Here is a 21,521-nt window from a genome sequence, read left to right on the forward strand (position 1 = left end):
CCCATATATTAAATAGAATTATCTTAAATGCATATACTCTTAAAAATATCACACGATTACGATACAATAGAAATATATATTAAAGAAATAAAGGAATAAAAAACATTTTCACCCCTTGATAAAGAATGGGATACAGCAGCCAGTATTGCAATAGTAGTAGCTTTGCAACGATAAGAAACAAAGGACGATGTCGCTGTCGTCCTTCGTACCCTGGAGGGATTATTGTAGAAAGAGTGAGATAGAATGAGGGAGAGAGTTGGAAGGGAGAAAGGAGAAGAGGGAGAAAGACGTAGCAAAAGAGAGAGAGAGAATGAGTGAGTGAGTGAGTGAGTGTGAAGAGGGGGGTTGAGGGATAGGGAGAGTTGAGGGTGGATGCAGTTTTCACGAGGTGGCAGTGCAGTTCGCCTCGGCAGCTCGTGGCCGCCCACGTTCTCGTGCTTCCACACGGTATTGGAGGAAAAAAGACAAAACTAGATAGAAAGAAAGAGTCAGAGAGAGAAAGAGAGAAAGAGAGAAAGAGAGGGAGAAATAGGATCTACCAGAAAAGGACAAGAAACGTTCTCTCATAGCGTCGATCGAGATTGTCCGGCGTTGTGCCGAGCTCGCTGACGTTGCTATTCAACAGTATTCGCGACTACGTCGTTCATGAAAGCTCCGTTTAAAGCTCTCTTTTTCTCCCTCTCTCACTCTCTCAATCTCTCTTATTTTTCTTTCTTTCTTTCTTTGTTTCCTTATTACTCATTCGTGTACATACTACCCTTTACTTTCTATATTTATTTTTCTTTCTCTCTCATTCTTTCTCTTTCTCTCTCTGTCTTTGTTTTTTTCTTTTCTGTTATATATATCTTTCTCACGTTCACCTCAGTCAATCTCGAGGCAAACCGAACGTCTCGTGAAACGACGACACTCGAGAAAAATTTGATGGTGGTGTGGTTGTGATATGGTAGTTTTGCTGCTGGTGTTAAAATAGACAGAGAAAGAGAGAGAGAAAGAGAGAGAGAGAAAGAGAAAAAGAAATAGAGAGAGAATGAGTGAAAGAGAGAGGGGGAAAATGGAAAGAGAGAGTCAACGTCGTTTCGTTTTCTTCGCCAAACAGTCACCTTTCTATCTCTTGGAAGTAACGTACGAGTTCTTCCAATTTTTATTTCATCCACTGTTGCTATATATATACACATCGTTGTGTTTCAAAGAAATACGTCTTCCGTTGAATAATAATCATTCGTGACTGTTGCAAGGTGTTTAACTGGGCTCACTCGTGCATTACGTACGAAATGTAAATTATTTTATTCTCTACGACTTACTTTGTGAAAGTATGAAAAATTGTGGCTTTCTTGATGAGTTATAAACCAACGAAATGTTTTCGTTACGAAGATTTTGAACTTTTTCTCATTTTTTTCTTCCTCTTTTCTTTCATTTTTCTTTTTAAATCTTATCATTCATGGCAAATGATGTACAGAGAAAGAGGGAGAAGTTCAAGGATCGATCTGGTAATTCAGTCCCACCTAAAAACTATAAAATGGTTAAAACTTTTAACTAGGACATTAGAGTTTGTTTATATGCGCATTAGTGAACGTGCATGTGTGTGTGTGTGTGTGTGTGTGTGTGTATGTGTGTATTTAAAAGAAAGAGAGGAAGAAATAGAAATAGATGTGAATATTAGAAGTAATAAATGCACGTATTTCTGTTGATAGTCGCGAATAAATAATTAAAAGTTTCTCCACGAGGTACCATTCAAAGTAATTACGAAAATTTGAACGAACCGACTGTGTGGTGAGTCCGTGTAAACTAACAAATGTCTTTGCCGTCTACATCATTAGCGGAGAAGTGACAATTCTCGCGAGAGAGAGAAAAAAAGAGAAAAAAAAAGAGAAAAAAAAAGAGAGAGAGAGATGTGTTTACATCTTTGAAATACGCGCTTATTTTCACGTCATCTTTCTTTCTACCATAATGACAACAACGTACGTGTACATATGTATATTTATGTACATGTTCGTACACTTGTGTGTGTGTGTATATGTGTGTATTTGTATTTAACAGTGAAAGGGTCAAAGATACGTGCTCGTAGAATTTTACGATAAGTCGTTTCATATCTCGTGTACACGTTGCAGTAAGGTGTTAACTCCGTCATGGCCGAAAATATTCAATTTCAGTGTAATGTAATAACAAGGGAATTTTTTTCTTTCTTTCATTGATTTTATTTAAAAGAAAGAAAATGAATTTTGTTCTTTAGAAAATTTTGTTGAAGTATTTGTAATATTTATCTTTATGATTGTTTCGTGAGATTGGAAAATAATTGTATGTATATAAATGGAAAATAAATCTATACGTATGTGATAAGAAACCTTGAAAAGGTTAAAAGGTCTATGACTTTTAATTAACGTTGCATTATACAATATCATTCGATATTATTCGAAACGTTAATTAGAGTATTTTAGAAAATTGAATTTCTCTATGGAATTATTATCATCTCATCTATTATGAAGTTGCGTGCTAACGAGATCTATGTAATCCAATTCCGTTCAGTGGTTCTATATACTACGTAATACATGAATCCTGTTTGGAATGTGTAATCGAGTGAGTTTGTGGTCGCTAGGTAGCCCTTCATTAATGGTGTCTGGAGAGGACACTCGTATCACTCGTACCAAGAGGAAATTCTCCTCCTTCCTGTGTAAGCTACTCGAGTTCTCTAGCGAGTAGTAGACTCCTATCCTCTTCTCTCTCTCTCTCTCATTTTTGCTTTACGATCTCTCTGTCTTTGTCTGGCGGAGTACTCGAGTACAAAAGGCGAGTGGCAAAGGCAGATCTTCTTCAGACGATACTAATGCAAGAACGATGTAAAGAGTGATAGGATTTTTTCTTTTTATTTTTTAATTTTTTCCTTTTATTTTTATTTTTCAACATATTTCTTCTTATTTTTACTTTTGTTTTCTATTACAATTTATCGTATCATCGCGAGTTATGAAAATTTACAGTCATCAAATTCGTTCGCATTAAATTCTCGTAAGAAACGTGCGTCGTGAATTTCTTTCGAGCGAGCGAGCGTCAGTAGTACAGGTCAACGCTCGTGCCAGTCTTCCCCATGCTCGTCGTACCATTTTCTTCTTCCTTCCTCTTATTGTTCATTCAGGAATGTTCGAAAAATGTAAATTGAAGAACCAACCTAAAGACGTTCTCGAGGTAATCGGAATCTCGCGTGTTCGTGACACATCGATCACTCAAAATTCCTTCTCACGAGATTTATAAAAAAAAAAAAAAAATGGAAATAAATATACGGATAAGAAAGAGAAAGAGAAAGAGAAAGAGAAAGAGAAAGAGAAAGAGAGAGTTATATTTGCGTTGACAAGGAATAAGAAAAGAAGAATCACGATGACAACGACGAAGTTTATAAAAAGTGATAACACAGGAAGACAAAATATTTTCCTTCGCGTTTCCTTCCTGCTTGTGTAAGTAATGGCAACAGTCGACTCCGTAATTATACTGCAACGTATATCGCGTGCATTGAATATTGCCATAGTCACTGAAATTATCCGCGTGTTTCCTACCTCTCCTCATACACGAGTTTAGATATATTACGTAGAATAGTAAGAGAAGAAGGTCTTTCGACGTGCATGATTTTCTTTCCGTGTTGGAAACTCTGTTTGGACTGCTGCAGCTGGTAAACTCGAGTTTTCCTAAAGAACACGAGGGTTATTACGTCTACATTTTTCTAACTTCTATCTCGTAGCTTTTCATTTGCGAAAAAGATTGTATATAATAATCTTTTATTAAAGTTATACGGGGATTAAACAATTTTTGTCTTTTTTTCACATTTCCATTTTTTAAAAGTTATACAAAATAACATTTTTTCTTTTACATTGAATTGGCTAATAAGTTGTTTCGATATTTTTTAATAAAAAATACTAGTATTATTCATTTAAATATGAAATATGTATATACATATTAATAATTCTTAATTAAAAACAAATATTACACAGAGTTATTTATGTAATAGTATAAAAGTATAAAATGTCAATTATTTAGAATAAAAAATACTAGTTTCTTTAATTGAAATATAAATTAGTTCAAATTCTAAAATTACTTTAAGAAATGCTTATTTAATACTATAATACTTTTTAATATAAAATATATTATTATATATAATGTTATTTATTTATATCAAGGATACAAAATATTTTTAAATAAAATAAAATACTATCTAATATCATTTATTAAAATATAAAATATGATATATTTGAAATAAATAATATTAATGCCATCAATAGAAATATAAACTAGTACAAATTCCCAAGTTACTTATTGGCCAAGTCAATATTTGCAGACATGTTAGATATATTAAGTACAAACATACGTGATCTACATGTTCTCTGGGTATTGCGTGCCAAGATGCAACAGGAAATCTGGCAACCACTTGAAATTCTTTCTTTCTTTTCTCTCTCTCTCTCTCTCTTTCTCTCACTCTCTCTTTCTCCTCTATTTTTTTCTATTATGGCTGGTTATTAAATGACACATTTTACGTATGATTTGCCTTTTGAGAAATAGACAAGATACGATTAAATAAATAATAAATTAAGAAGTTCGGACAATAGTCAGAACTTCGAAGAAATAGTTGCCAGTGGCGATGGCCTTTCTTCGATCGAACTTTCTCGTTTCTTTCGATCGATGCGAACACAAGTCTGAATAATTTAGTCTTGAGTTTAGCGATCGCATGTTGGGACGATCTTCGAAGTTCTTAAGGAAACGATTCTGACTAGGTTTCGATATCATAAATCCCGAATTTTGGAAGCAGATAAAAAAATAAATAAGATCAGACAATCAGAAAAATATTCTATATAATATTTATTAGATTTGACTCAAATTGAATAATTATTTAATTATCTTATTTCTTATAAATAATAATTATTCAATTTTTTTACTTTTTGTTTACATTAATTATCTTTAATTAGTTTAATATTTTTTAAACCCTTATTTATCGAGTCAGCATATTTAAATATTATTGACTAGTATTTTAAATAGTCAATATTATACTAATTGATTGAGTAATTAAAAAATATTTATATTTCATCCTAACTTAATGAATATTGTTATCATAAATACTAAAAAATTGTGTTTTATACTAAACAATAATATTTATATGTATGCTGACCATTTATTTTTAAACAATTCTTACCAAATATTAAAAATTATCAATCAAAACAAAAAGCAAAACAGAAGTATTACATCACCAAATTTCTTTTTCACATTTTTTTTATACTATGTCTATTTGTATCTAACGAAATAAATAAAACATTTTATGTCATTGGATATCGACAAACTGCCTACTAGATGAAGACAAATTGTTGACGATAATCGTTAATTAATTAAATAAATACCTTTGCAAAGTTTCAGTGGTTAAAAATAAATATAAAATACGACAGAGAAATTTTATGCAACGAACTAATATTTTTCTAAAAAAAAATTCATTGAAATAAGCTTGTTAAATCATTGGTAATGTTAATATTTATCTATCACAATAAACTTCAATCATTTAAAGAATGATATGTGTTTACAAAACGGATAGTTTGAAAATATCCGATATCCGTTAAATATCCGTTAAATCCCATAAATATCCGTTTTAGAAATATTTTTCTTTTTTTTTCTTTTGTTTATAAGTCAATTCGCGTAATAAAACGTTTAACCGCATCGACGTATTAGTCGGTAGATGCACTTACGAATCGGGCCAAGTCGTTGAAGCTCGGTGTTTCGAGTCTGTTCCCTGAGTATCGACCGACTTTCTCAGCTTGAACTGCCAGATCTAACATAAGATGTCTTACACGGAAGTGATAACATATCAGCTATCGTTTTGTAACTTCCTATTTTAAAACTTTCCTACTTCCAATTTCTCACCATTTTTCCATTTTTTTTAATTCTATTTTTCTTTTTTTTCTTTCTTTTTTAAATTACACGTTTCTCGATAACACGTTCAGCTTATCTATCTGGGTAACAAATTTGTTTACAATTCATAGAAATTTAATTGGGTCGGTATATTTCGTCATATTTTTTGATTAATATAATAATTATTTTTATCGTTTATTTTTTTCCCATCATCAAATTTCACCATTTACTTAACAATTATATTCATTCGTTCATTATCTTAATTGTAATTTTCTATGACTGTCATTTATTATTGGATCATATATTTTTTCGTTCAAATATTCATACGCAATTCTTATTAATATAAATATTAAACAATATAATATTCAAATATATCGAACGTTTATTTTACAAAATTACTGATAAAAAAATATGTTTTAAAAGGCAGAGAAATCAAATAGAAATATTCATTGAACCGATTCAATTGTACTACCGATTGTTCCTCATTAAGATTAATTAATCGTCGTTATTACAAATTTTAGTTGTTTTGTTTAAAAAAAGGTCACATCTATGCAAAAAAAAATATAACGAAGAGATCGTTATACTACTCAAGCTTCCCATTTGTTTTATGCTTTCCGTCATTAATAAGCATCGTATAACGTGTTGCGCATGCGTACGCTGTACTCGTCCCATTTCCAAAGTTCTTCTCTGTTCCTCCACCCTCCCTTCCCATCCCCGCCGTTCCTTCTCTCTTTAGTTTTCCATCGTTCGTACATTTACGGTGTCTCGTCGTACAAACGTACGACGTATAACAGTCGTTGACCTATTAAAGATTGAAAGGCTTATTTAACGCTCGTTATCACTCATTATCGTAACTACTACTTCACGACTACTAACATCAAACGTTCGTTGATCGATGTTCTCGATCTTTATACAACGAGATATCGATCTTGAAGTTAGTTATCGGTTCAAGAAACAATCGATTTTTGTAGGAATTCAATGAATATACTAGTTGGGTTTGTGTAAACGCATCTATGATGATTCGTTTAATAATTGAAAATATCGATCAAATTTTATATATATCTTGTTGTAAGATTAAATTTTAATAATTATCTTGCTAGTTGAATGATCGACGAAAAGGTTTTTATGATGAAATCGTTAAGATAATTACTTTGAAGTTCCTACTTAATTTATACTACGACGAAGAAAGAAGGGTCTCTTTATGCTATCCGATGACCCAAATTTCTTCAAGCAATGTTTGGATTTTCAGATTTTCAAATCGTTTTAAAACGTACGAAATACAAATCCAAGTACGTTAGATAGACGAATCGAACCTTAATGTAACGACGTGCCGTTATCGTTCGTTAAATCGTCAAATTAATTACGTACGTGGATATTTTGAAATAGTATCAAATCTAGTTCAAAGTATATTCGCGTATGGATGTATGTATATATATTATTTATTATAACAACTATTATGCACTAGTATACAGCATCGGTCCAATAGCATACCTGAAAATGAGTCTCTTCTCTGCTTCGGTGTAATTTATATGCGTCCTATTAATTAACTCCTACTAATTAAAGCCTACCTTTCGAAAAGTCGTTTGCGCAAAACACTTTTACGCCAATAGTAAAAGTTAATTCGATTTATCGAATTACAGATCAAAGCTATTACAAAATATTATTAATAGGCGCTTTAACGATTCTATTTGGATTGTTTATTTGATGAGTTTAATTTAATTTTCTCTGTATTTTATATACATTAATGAAAATTGAACGTGAATCGTGTTTCTTGCATTAACACTCACTATCCCCCCTCCTCTCTTCTCCCTTTTTTTATTTAACGAAATATATTTTTGTCAATATTTTTAAACGAGCTTTAATTAACGCGCGCCCGATTCTTGTTTAGCTGTTAATTAAAGATAAGCTAGCGTAGATTTCGGTGTTTCTCGTTTAACGAGAGTAGTTACCTTTACTCGTTGCGATCTTCTCTCTCTTTCTCCCCCTACCCACCTCTTTCTCCCCACTCTTTCCCCTGTATCGGTCAAATAGCATAGATTCGAATAGTAGAAACGACGATGCACGAAGACGAATCCTCTTGCAATAACATCATGTTATTAGTCTGTTCGAGGGCGCGTAAAGTTTACATGTGCAAGAGAAACGGAAATAGCATTGGGAGTGAACAAGTTGTGTTTGCGTTTGTGTGATAGATAGAAAGAGAGAGAGATACAGTGCCTATCGATGCGGCTACAATACCATGGACTAATTCAATTGCTATTCCGCAAAAGCATACCGAAGCGTAATACAAGCTAACAGGTACATTATTGTTACTTCAATGTTGAATAATGTATCCATAGTACGATGAAATTGAACGATCCTTATTCCTTGATTCGATCAGCTCCTATTTGCATTGATCGTTGACATTATCTTCCAAATTTTTTAGCATTAGGTATATCGATATTCCCTTTTTTAATGCGGATTTTTCTTTTTTTTTTGTTTTTATTCTCTTTACATTGTTCTTTGAGATTTTTCTCTTTGGAAACATTTTATCCAAAATTTGTCTCATTATTATTTTATATTTTGTTTCTAAACTGAATTATATTTTTTGTTATATTACTTATTTTAGGTTCATATTTTGAATATTAACGAGACACATTTTTCACGGTAAGAAATAATATCGGGAGATAAGAAGAAAAAAAAAGAAAAAAGCGAAGTAAGGATCATAATGACAACGTGGAATATATCATTGGCAAAAAAAAAAAAAGAAAAGAGGAAAAGAAATAAAAGAGTGAAAAAAAAGAAAATGCAAAGAAGAGAAATATTACCGGTCGGAGGAACGTTGAATCGTTTAGAGAATTTTCTGCTGAGAGAGAAATAACCAGTTAAATGGATACGGAAGATGGAAGGACATTTTGCGGCCGGGTTGTGTTTAAAATGAATGACGGTACGAAAAAATGCGCGATGGGAGTCTCGTTCGACTTCCTTTCGACCATAATGACGTTCTATTTCGAATTTTATTTTTCTTTCTTTATCACTCTCTCGCTCTGCTTATATTCTTTTTTTTTTCACATAGTCTACGTTTTTGTTTAACCGCGAACTCGTTAACTTGGCAAAAGAACAATGAAATCAGACGATGACTGTTCGCGAAATGAAATAAACCTATTTTTATAGAAAAGTCAATCCCTCCTTATAATGAAGGCATTTTTGTTTTTCTTTTTTAATTTTTTTCCCTTTTAACGAGCATCATTGAAATATCGTTGCATATACTTACGGTTTAATTTAATAACATCACCAAGTAATTGTATGAATTATTAATATCGACGTCGTCTTAATTAATGGCATTCAAAACATGCCAATATAGTGTGTATTTTTATTGTAAATTTATGCTAATATTGTAAAATGGAATATATTTATGGATACGAGTAAAAGGAACTTCTGTCGGTAAAATCGTGTTCATCTCTTACGATAAATTTAAGAAACCCTCTCGAAGATTTGCTTTTCGACGCCATATTTAGATTTCGTGTCAGCTGCGTCGTTCATATATCCTTCATCTTCTTCCCTTACTTCTCGAAAATCCTCAGGGTATTGCAGATTTTCACATGAATCAAAGCTCTCTGCATTACCGACTTTAACTAGTTCGATGTATGGATAAGATGTCGCTACTTACACCTCTCTATTTGATTCAAGAAAACTATAGAAATAAATTCTCTTTTTTATTTGTTTGTCTTTTTTTATTATACAATAAAAATTGTCTTTTGTTTTATTAATTTTTAGATTATAATTTCGATAAAATCAAGTTAAGAATTTTTAAAAAAGGTTTTAACATATTTCTATTTTGGAAACGGAAGGGAGAAAAGAAGGAAATTGTAAGTTTGAAAGTTAACAAAGTACAAAGTGTGAAAAAGCGAGATACTCAGTCGTGAAAGTGGAGGATAAAAAACGTGAAAAATTGTGTAAACTAAAAATATCGTGAAAATCCTTCGAATATGCCCCCGACGACACCAACGGACTCAGCTATGTGCTCTCTCTGTCCGCGATCGAAGAAAGCTCAGCATCCGAAAAAGCTCGTGCGCTTCGACTCGGTCGTCGATACGTTCTCCATCACGGACAGCAACACGGCTAATAATCGGAGGGTAAGATTGATTTTTTATCCATCTAATTCAAAGGATAAATAATCAAAATAAAATAAATAAATAAAAGTCAATTGAGGAATATATTTTTTAGAATAATTTTTTATAATAATTTTTTATACTAACTTATTTATTATGCATGGTGAAGAAAAGGACTACCAATTTTGGGGGTCAGTATGTTTAAATGCAAATGGCCAATATTTATAATGAAAAATAAATAAATGATATTAAAATGATTAATATAAAAAACTTTCTAATACTGAATATAAATTTATATGGAATGGAATATATTTTTTCATATTTGATAAAAATAATTTAGCTAACGAAGCATAAGAAAAAAAGAGAAATATTTTTTCGATAATTAACGCGATTAAAAAGAAAAAAATTAGTCTTTCGTATTATAAAGTATTAATAAAAGTATGGATGAAAAAGAAAAAAGAAATGTATAAAATGATATTACAATAAAAGGTTAGTATTTTTCTTTTATTTTGTACTTTACAATTTGTACGATTCAACAAAACGGATAAAAGTCAGAAAGGTGGAGGATTTTTCTTCGGATTTGAGTGTGCGTCGTAGTATGAAACAGCAGATGGCCGATAATGTTCCACAGAAGAGACGAACCCATTCCATTCTTTTATGATAATACAATCTCGTGCATCCTAGCGTGTGTCTCTGAAATGTAAATCAACTACCTGTCTCTTTCTCTCTCTCTCTCTCTCTCTCTTTTTCTCTCTTTTTATCTTTTTTTCCTTCTCGCTGTCCCTTTCTGTCGATTCCGCACATGTCGATACCCAGAGCACAACCCTTCATATTTTCTCCATCTGTTCTGTCAAACTCAACTTCCATTTACCTTTATTAAAAATCACCGTCCATTCTCCAAATATTTTCTCTACTCGTTTCCACGCACGTGAAAAGAAAAAAAAAAAAGAAAATAAAAAAGAAAATAAAAATGAAATAAAAACAAAAAGGAACCATCTTCTCATCGAAAAACTTTTCTATCTTTCTCTTTTTTTTTCTTGCAAGATTCGGAAACTTCGTTCGGAAAACATTCTTCTCATTTTTGTCATGCCACTTTTTTTCTCCCACACCCTCCCACTTCACATTCCTTATTCAGAAAAAAATTGCCAATCTTGGTCTATTATTCCAATTATTATTTTGACGAAAAAAAATTGAGTTGAATTTTATTCTATATCGCATACTTTATTAAAATTATATTAACGTTTTAATTTTTCGGTAGATGTACTTCTTGATAATAATTTGAAGGAATGACGAAATGAAATGAATACCTAATGTATAAAAAAACAATATATATATATAATAATTGTTATAATATATATATAATAATTGTTAAAATTTATTATGAACGAATGAAAAGGAATATAGATATAAAGAATATATACATAAATGAATATCATATTACTAGGCGTAATTTTCACGCGTCACGTTCAAACGGTGGAATAAGAGAAAACGAGTTTTTTTCCTTTTTTCCTAAGGGCCAGAAGTTGTCCGTTTTCTTAACCCTTTCCTCGCGGTATTCTGCAACATCGACTTAATGCTACTAAAAAAGTGTGTAGATAATAATTGTTGCTTCTAAATTATGAAGCTTATTTACTCGTAAACCAAGACGGTATTATAAACTTAAACAATAATAAATTGATTTCCATCAACGAATAAAAATGGTTATACGTATATGATGAAAGATAGAAAAGGTTAGGATAGTTGGTGTAACGATCGAGGAGACATACGATTTACGGAAACATCAGTGGAAATTTTCGCGTATTCCGTTCGAACAGCCAAACTCTCTTTGTCGTTCGAGAGTCTTCGAGGAGTCCTTACATGTACTTGTTCGTTGAAAGTTGATCCTGTGTCAAGAGGATTTACATCTGATTCACTCCCGAAGGATGCGACGACACCACTAGATTTTCATACACGAACTCCTTCTATACAACTTACTAGAGATCAACAACGATAAACCTAATATGTTCTCAAGAGAACTTTTTCTTTTTTCTTTTCTTTTGCCTTTTTTACTATTCTCCGAGTGTAAGGTAAAGCTTGTTCGATTACACGATTCGAGATAAATCGTTTGGTAGATGTAATAACTCGATCTCGGTTATTGCTTGTATAGAAAATTTTATTTCAAGAACAAATTTTCATTTTAATTTATTTTATTTTATTTTATTTTATTTTCGAGTTTTTTTTTTCTTATAACACGTAAAACATTATCGAAGAGTTATGGAGGTAGGAAAGATACTTTCGAAGTGAAAATTCATTGTTATTCGTTTGTATATTTTATTATTATTTCGCTATTACTTAATAGTAGTAGTAGTAATAGTAGTAATAATTTATAATAGTAATACTAATAGCGGTAGTAGTGTAAAGTTAAAAAGGAAACAAAATGTTTAAGGATCCGCATCGTGAGCTTTACCTTTTCTCCCACTATATTATTTTTTTCTTATTCCTTTTTCTTTTTCGTAATAACTTTTTCTCGAACTTACTAAGGCCAGCTAGGCTAATTAGCCGGGATTCTTCTTCGGTACACAAGATGAGGAAAATATGAAACGTACTGATCAAAAATTTAATTAGACCGGTGCGTACTATGTTCTCGCTTAAAACTATATAATAAATAGAAACTTTATTTTTCCACTGAGTTTCCCTACGAGACCGCTTACTTTATCTACGATTAATCGTAACTTTATATTTTTTTAATATACTATGTACATTAAATAAAAACAAAATCAACTTTAAATTAAACCGCACTTTTAAAATAACGTATTCTCGAAATATTTTTATTTTTGCCAAATATTTAGAATTTTACGAAATAATATTCTATATGGACGAATATCAATATGAATAAACCTTGAAAAAAAAAAATAACAAACAAAATGTCTGGATATTAAAAAATATTTAATCAAAAAAATAAAAATATAAATAAAACGTATATGCCCTTGGGCACGTTTTAATATAAAGATAAAGGACTGAAATTTTAATATGATTCCTTTCTATTTACTTTGAATTTAATTGAAAGTAAAATGCATTCATCAAAATTTCTCCGAATGTTAAATAAAAATCAATCTAATATAAACACCATATATATTCATATAATTTTATTATGTTAAAATATCCATTAAAAAACAATCACTTTTTTTTCTGTTTTAGGTAAGCTTCCAAGAAATTGATCATACTGTACGAAACCACGTGACCTCGGTATGTAAAAATATTTCATTAAAATATATTCCATTACATAACATAAAACAGAAGATAATTCAAAACAGAGACGGACAATGACCAACAACAGTATTTTAATAATTATCCATCATCTTAAACAAAAAAGAAAAAAAGAGAAAAACAACAACAAAGAACGAAAATTTTCTCGATCAATGTCTAGTTTATTTTCTTGTTTAATTATCGTTTCGCGATAGGATAAGTGAAAAACTTTGACGGTAAGTGAAAATACTCGGCACGTTTCTTATCGGTCTGAACCTAAATTACGTCATCCATTTCTTTCTCCTTTTTTTCTTTTTTATTTCTTTCTTCAAGCGTTCTCAAGCTCGTTGTCGTCTTTCGGCTCTTGGTGTTCTCTCTCTCTCTCTCTCTCTCTCTCTCTATCCGAAGATTCCTTATAATGAGTCTGACGTACCAAGAATTTTAACGGGCGATCTTTCTCTCGGTATCACCAGGGAGCAAGGCTCCTTACGATTCGACGAAAGATTTACGCTTTTAGACGACGGACCGTATCCTTGCATTCTTCCTTCTTTCCTTCCTTCCTTTCTCTCTTTATTTCTTTCCTCCTTGTTTCCTATTAAACCTTGTCAGTGATATCTCGTCAAGAAAGATAAGAAAAAATAAACGTAAAAAAGATTTTTCCCTTCATTCAACTGGAAACTACAATTGCAATTACCTTGTTTTTTTCTTTTATTTTGTTATACCAATGTTGAATAAAATAAACAAAATAAATAAAATAAGATAAATTTATTCTTCATTGCGGTAATATATAATATGCTCTCATTTCGTTATTAGTCTAATTGCAGATAAAAGTTAGGGAAGATAACATTAAAAGTAGTACGAGTCAACGAGTAAAGAGACACTGAATGAGACTGAATCTACATCTTAATCTCCTAAACTTCAAATCATAATACATATAAATATGAATTAAATTTATTTTGAAGTTAAAAGATATTTTAATTCGTTTCATAGTCGACGAAAAAATTTTAAAAATATTTCATAATGATAATAATCGAAATAGAACGAGTCGACGAGTAGTCAGACGCTAAGCGACACTGACACGAGCCCATCAATTTAATCTCATAAACTCCTAATCGTCGTTGTTGCGAATAATAGATGTAATTAAAAAAATATATTTTTTGTGCATAAAGGATATTTTAATTTGTTTCATCGTCACACAAAAATTTAGATTAAATATGAAAGATAATACTCAAAGTAGTAAGAGTTAGCGATAAGTCCTATAGTGATGAAAACTTAACCAAAAATTTAAATCTTATAAACTTTTTAATCGTCTTTGTTAAGGATGATAAATGAAATTTTCCAAAAAACAATAATTTTACTTATAATAATATGGAATATTTCAATTGTGCCCATAATTATGAAAGTGGTCTAAGTCATATATCTTGTTTTGAGATATTTAAAAAATTATATTTGAACACTATATGAATTCTATATAATATTGAAATAACAAACATTATCTAACGATTCATTGTTGACAATATCGTAAAAATTAAATTGAATTTATTTAGTTTAAAATAATTTAGTGTGAAATAACCGATAAACTCATTTTTTTTTAAACTTTGATTTAGACCACTTTCATAATTATGGGCACAATTATTTTTGTTTTCAAGAAAAAATCTCGGTAGTATAAATCAATGATTTGTAGTATGAAGTAGCACGCATCAATGATTTGTTGTACAAAGTAGTATGAATCAACGATTTATGGTACGAAGTGGTACGAATCAACGATTTGTAGTTTAAAGTAATACGAATAAACGATTAATGAAACAGTACAAAACCGCTGACATTAGACTATAATCAAATCTTATAAGCTTTTAATAATTGTTTTTTTATCATAGTCGTATCAATCGAAAACATGTGTTCTATGTAGATTAGATGCGACAGCTTTCGCATTTTAACAGTGACACGAGTGAAATACCTACATTCGTCTTGGTGTAAAGGGCAGGCCTTTTAACGAGACTTGCTCGTCGGCAATCGTGGATAAACATCGGGCGTCGACACGCGTAGTAAACTACCCCTTGTCGTCGTAGTCGTTGTCGTTGTAGTCGTCGTCGTTGTAGTCATCGTCGTCGCGACGACCTTCCAGCTAAATTTAATCAAGCCGTTAATTATTTTCACCGACGTTCGGCGACACGCTTCCTCTTTCTCTTCTTCTTTGTCGTCGGTCCATGTTTCCACGACTGCGCACACATAATTCTCTTCCGGATGTTTTAGGAAGAACGGGAAGAACCCTTCCTCTTTATCCCTCTCTCTCTCTCTTCATCCGCTTTTCTTTCGTCTCTTTTTAAAGGAAATATCCGGAACGCGTGGCTGGAATTTACGTGGCTCCGTACTTTCTCGAGACCTTGATCCGAATTAAATGTTCACTTGGCTTCCGTCCATCTTCAACGATCAAATCGATAAGTTTGTTCTCGTTCGGATAGATATAACAACTTCAACTAAGTACCACGAATTTTTGATCTTTTTATTATCATTGTTCTTCAACTTCTCTTTTTCTTCACCTTTTCTTTTCTTTTGTTTTTTTCAGAAGAGGTGGTAGGGGGTGTACTGATCTTTTGTTAAACGAGAATGATAAGTCTTATGTTAATTAATTAACTAAGAAAAATAATGAAGTATCCAAATATAGAGGGGTCTCTCCTTCCATCGATTTTACGCGAACAATGTTTGACAAAGTTTATAACTGTTGAAGTTTCGTTAAATTGACGTCAAGGTGTAGATAGTATCGTAAAATCTCGATGAAACTGTTCGTTGGACATAACAATGTGAAAAGTATATATACCTATTTACTTATCTACCTATCTAGCTACCCATCTACCTGTCTACCTACCTTGAACAGCAAGTTAACATACCTCTTACGAACTGAGTTTGTTGGATAACTATGAAATTGCAGGCCGTTGATTATGAGTCGCATTGCTTCATTTCACGCACGTACCCTCTTCTTCAGCGAGTTTAACAAGCTTTAGAAAGTACTCCTAATGGATATTTGCGGCCTCGTAACATACGTCCAATTAAATCCTCACACCCTTCTCTTTCTCCCTCTCTCTCTCTCTCTCTCTCTCCCTGTCTTATTCTCAGCTAGGAGTGTAAAACATTTCGCGAATGGGTGCTTACATATATAACGATTTGAGAAGAAAATCAGTACATTGGGAGAACGCGTAAAGACCCATTTAATGACATGAAATTTATTTCTCTACGTATAGTCGCTTTAATTTCCCATAATTATTATTGATTAATTTTTTTTTTATAATAGAACGATAAAAAATATATACTAAAAAAGAGAAAGTTTGGTTATAACTAATTGCGGCATTCCATAGCGAGTAATGTAAAATCATCAAATTGAAAATGTTAAATGCAAAACACGAATATTTTCATATGCGTATGAAATGAAAAATAATTCCAACAGACTTTAATTAATTCGTAGAATTGTACAATATTGGAAATAATATCATATCGTTATGTATAAATATATTTTATGCGGATATGAATATATGCTATATATGTACGTGCACAATATCTGTCGGAAGGAAAATATGAAAATGAATGTAAGCTAAAGTTCGGTGTTTTTGTTATCTTTCTTAATTTTTTTGTTGCTTTCATTTTATACATTTATTTCAATGTTTCTTATCATTTTTGCGCGCGTGTCTTTCATACGAAAGTAATTTCATGGTTGATAATAACAATGGCATACTAACGTAAGTGCAAGCCAAATAGAGATATTTAAATCTCGAGAGATTAATAATGCGCGAGTTAGAAAGCGAGTCCGTGCGAAGTAATTCGGGAGAGTTTTCAACGTTACAAGGAGCATTATAATTGCAGTTCTCCCCTTTTGCGATATTACAAAAGCAATATTCAGCTTGTCTTGATTTTTCGTGTTTATTATTGTACTTACACGATGTACAAAAGTTGTTTGTCGTAATGTTTTATACGACACTGAATCATATCAAATTGTAAAGTATTAAAAAAAATACTTCCAATGATTAACATTAAAATGATGTTGCGTTATTATAGATCATATATTTATTATTATTCGAAGAAAATCAACTTACGTGTATATATGTATAATATCTATGCATGCATTTGCCTATTAGATAGTTTTCTCGGTAGACGAGGTACACGAGTGCAAACCACAGAACCATTCGCATATGAATTTTACCCTTCATCCTCGCTCCGATTCGCTCGGTTCCTCTTTTTTCAGGAAACCTTTAGAAAAAAAAATGAAAAAGATTATATATATATATATATATATAGAGAGAGAGAGAGGGAGAGAAAGAGAGAGAGAGGGAGAAAAATGAGGTAGTTAGATATGTACCTGTATCATGGTTTCCTTTTGAATCTCTTCCTCTCTGTCTCTTCCTCTTTCTATCTCTCTTTGATCCAACAAACTTATTTGAAAGTTGTACGTAGATGCCTTTCGTTACCTCGGATATTTTTTCGAAAGACTGTTTTTAAAATGATGGACAGTTTCGTGCGGTATCAAGAAGACGCGATAAAAGTACTGCTGAAAGGGCTAAATGGATGAGAGATCCTCTCGTGATTTATACGGGAAATCGGAAATAAAAGTAACGCGTAAAATTCGAGACTGGAAGAGGAAGAAAGAAAGAAAGAAAAGAAAGGAAGGAAGGAAGAAACAGAGAAAGAGAAAGAGAAGAAGAGAGTAAGAGAAGTTTGGATGCGGCTTGTGCACGTAGTAACTAAGCTCGTACGCCATCAAACAACTCTAACTTTACTTCACCCTCTGCTTTCTCTCTTCCACTTCTCTCTCTCTCTCTCTCTTTCTTTTCGCGAAGAGTTCTTCGTTACCTTCTTGTTTCCATTAAGGGTGATGTAGTGCATGAAACGCTTTATCCTCGCTTCTTACACGACTCCACCTACTTTATCTTTCTCCCTTCCACCTATTCTAGCTCTCTAATGTTTTCTATACTTTTTTAAACACTTCGTATCGAACAATCGATCATTTTTTTAAATATATATCGTATAACTATATATTTATTTAAAAAATACATGTATAATATATTACCGTATTATAAAACACGAAATCTTTCTAATTTATGAATTAACCTTCTAAACTATTTTTTACAATTTAATTTAAGAAAAAGAAATTATGAAAATAAAATATACACGAATGTGGATTGAAAAGTTTTGAACCTCACACGGTGTAGAAAACTATTGAAGCTCAAACCTCAACTCGTGTTAAGCTGAAAACTTTTTAACCTTTCTCGTTGGTAGGCTCGAAACTTTTGAACCCTTCTTGCTCGATTGTATTCTCAAGGCTTTTCAGCTCACTCATGTATATTATTTTTATAATTGTTTTTTTGTTTTTATTTAAATAAACTTTTCAAACAATTTATTTTTTTTCATTTTATACGAAACGAATTGAAATATAGGAATACGCATGAAACTTCTTCCTTCGGTTTTTTAAAAACGTTTGAGTATTGGGTCTTACTGTTTGCACATTGTACTGTTTTGATATACTGTGTGTAAAATTACAAAAAAAATTAATCTTCTATCAACTTTGCTCACCCCTTTAGAAGTAGTATAAGAATTCACGATAGGTGAGTAGGTAAAGTATGAAATTGAAATTTGATCCGTAGATTGGATCCAATATAACAGCACGACTAACAGAATATTGGTTTTCAAAGTATAGGATGAGATAAGAACGGATAACTACGAACATTGTTGTAGAAAGAAAAGCAAATTTTAAAGACGGATCAAATTTCAATTTCATATATTAAATACTCGTCTCTAGTAAATACACACATTTTAACCCAGTTATTTCGTACAAAATCTGAGTAGATATTTTTACGAATTAACTGAATTGTACATTTCAACAGTATATATATATATATATATATATATATATATATATATATATATATATGTATATTTATTTGTATGCATATTATTATACATCGCAAAAAAGAGATCATATTTCGTGTCATGATTTTATCTCAAACGAACGTACTATACGCCTAGGTGCACACGCAAATCTGCCTGTCCGTTTTGTCCGTTTTTCTCTTTATTTTTTTTCCTTCCTTCCTCTCCGCAGTCTTTCCTTCTCTCTCTCTCTTTCTCTCTATTTCTTCTTTTTTTATTTATTTTTATCCAAGCGAATTAATGACCTATCAAAATTTCGTACCTGTCAAGTTCACGAGCAGATAAGCACGGACGATAATCATCGTAATCGCCGAAACGTGTCGCGTCGAAATTCGCATATTTATGACGCGTTGAATTTTATAGCTCCCTACAAAATTGCGGTGAACAGCGATCAGGTGAACGGAGGAGAGGGGAAGGGAGGGAAGGGGGAGGGGTTGGGTGGTAGAAATAGAGAGATAGCGAGAGAGAAAGATGGTAGATGGTGAGTTGCGTAGAAATAGGGTCGTTCCTGTTCCACTTCCTTTTCCCTCCGCCTCCCCATTCCCCCTAGTGGGTACACCCTCAGGGAAAGCATTCGAACGAAAAAAGCTCTATGTTTTCGGTCGTTCAACCGTTGTACAACCGGACTCTTATGAATATTTAATTTTCTTTCTCGTAAGCTTGCATCCACGTATTCTTTCTCTCTCTCTCTCTCTCTCTCTTTCTCTCTTTGTTTTTCACACAGACACATTCTCTTTCTAACGCAGATGTTTTTCCATAATTTCTGGACATTTTTTTGCATGTGTCGAGCCAAAGGGGTTCTTACGCCGCGTTGAGTAAAACTACCCTGTCCAGAAAAAGAAACAGGTAGGAAACGGAAGGAAAGAGGAGTAGATGATTTTTTTTCGTTTTCTCTCTCTCTCTCTCTCTCTCTATCTCTCTCTCTTTCTCTCTCTATTTATGTCTCTCCCTTCTAAACCCTTTTATCTCATTTTTCCCCCTCATTTTTTCGTCGAGGGGGAACTTGTTTGGAATCGGCTGAAAAGGCTCACACCAGGCGTGGGATTTATTTACTCGACTACTACACTTCTACGTAAAATACTACCATTAGCCAATTATTTGCTAGCATAACATTTTTTCTAGTCTCTCCCCTTTTTTCTAATCCTACTCGTATCTTTTTTTCCCCTCTCTTTTTTTCTCTCCCTTTTTTCTTATTATATTCTATCCTTTTCTATCTTATTATTTGTTTTTATTTTTTTATTTTGTTCAATCTTTTTCTTTTTTGGATTAAAGAAAAGTTACGTAAGCAAAGAGAAGAAACATTTGTTCGGAGAAATAGATTAATTTTTTTTTTATTACGCTAACCAAATCCCTTTTTTACAATTATATTGGTGGAAGAACGTATTATCAAGAAAATGTGAAATATTTGAAATTAGTTTGGTATTTCGTGATTAGGTATTTCGCGTGTACTTACATTTAAAATCTCTTTTTAACAGAAATATTATATATAATGTAACTGTACAGTTGAACATGAAAATATACGAAACACGAGAAAAAATACTTCTCCTAAAATACTGATTTTTTTTTTACTGTATATAGATGATCGAAAGTTACATAATTTATTCGATCCAAAGTCCCGCATTCTGTTTTTTTCTTTCAAATTAAAAAATAAAAATGTAACCTAGTTTGTTATTCAAGATTTCTATTTTTCAAATATATCTCAAATATTTATTTAAAGAACAGCGGAAGCAAAATTGTACATTATGTATTGTATAAGATGTGTACATTTTCCACCATATTTTACGAAATGTGTACATTGTACACTATATTGTACATTGTACACCATAAAAGTAAAGTTGACTCATTTCCGTGGACGTAATATCCATTGTAAATATTTTTTTCTTGAACTTTATTCCTCACTCTCACTATCTTTTTTTCTCTCTCTCTCATTCTCCTATTTTTCTTTCTTTATACATTTTACTTTCTTGATAAATAAATTTTCTCTTGAAATGTCAAGAAAACTTAGAAGGATTAATTCTCTTTTGCTGTTTGAAAATCGCGTGCTCCAGATTTCGATCTATTTCTAGAAACGTAATTTCGCATATATAGAAGTAGCAATTATACTGTCGCATGATTGAACTTTCAGGTTCTAAATAGTATGTATGCGAATACAATATATACATATATATAAGTATAACACGGGAGGTAAAATAGAAATCTACTTTTAAAGTAGCTTCGAAAAATGTGAAATCGCGCGGGAAAGTGAAAAAGGGTAGAAACGTTGATTCATGAGTAGATATGTGTGAGTAAATAGATATATCTATATACTTATATACATATATACATATATACATATATCTTTCCCTCTTTCTCTTTCTCCGTATGTAAGTGTATATGTTGAAAAGAGAAAGAGAGGGGATAGAGAGAGTTAGAGAGAGCAAGAGA

The 21,521-nt window shown here is 31.8% G+C and overlaps 1 protein-coding gene and 1 long non-coding RNA gene across 14 annotated transcripts in view; one reads left to right on the forward strand and one right to left on the reverse strand.

Annotated features, from left to right (window-relative positions):
* The window catches only part of LOC107066989 (discs large 1), a 419,075-nt gene that overhangs the window by 196,300 nt on the left and 201,254 nt on the right, over positions 1 to 21,521 (forward strand). The gene's annotated exons all lie outside the window — the stretch shown is intronic.
* The window catches only part of LOC149030446 (uncharacterized), a 44,976-nt gene continuing 40,021 nt past the window's right edge, over positions 16,567 to 21,521 (reverse strand). For both annotated transcript variants that reach the window (XR_016178795.1, XR_016178796.1), the window contains exon 3: positions 16,567 to 17,423. This is a non-coding gene — a long non-coding RNA (uncharacterized LOC149030446). The remainder of the gene's footprint in view (positions 17,424 to 21,521) is intronic.

Source organism: Polistes dominula, unplaced genomic scaffold, assembly GCF_049000335.1.
Source record: "Polistes dominula isolate Pdom_NZ unplaced genomic scaffold, Pdom_raw_medaka contig_37, whole genome shotgun sequence".
Classification (NCBI taxonomy): Eukaryota; Metazoa; Arthropoda; class Insecta; order Hymenoptera; family Vespidae; genus Polistes; species Polistes dominula.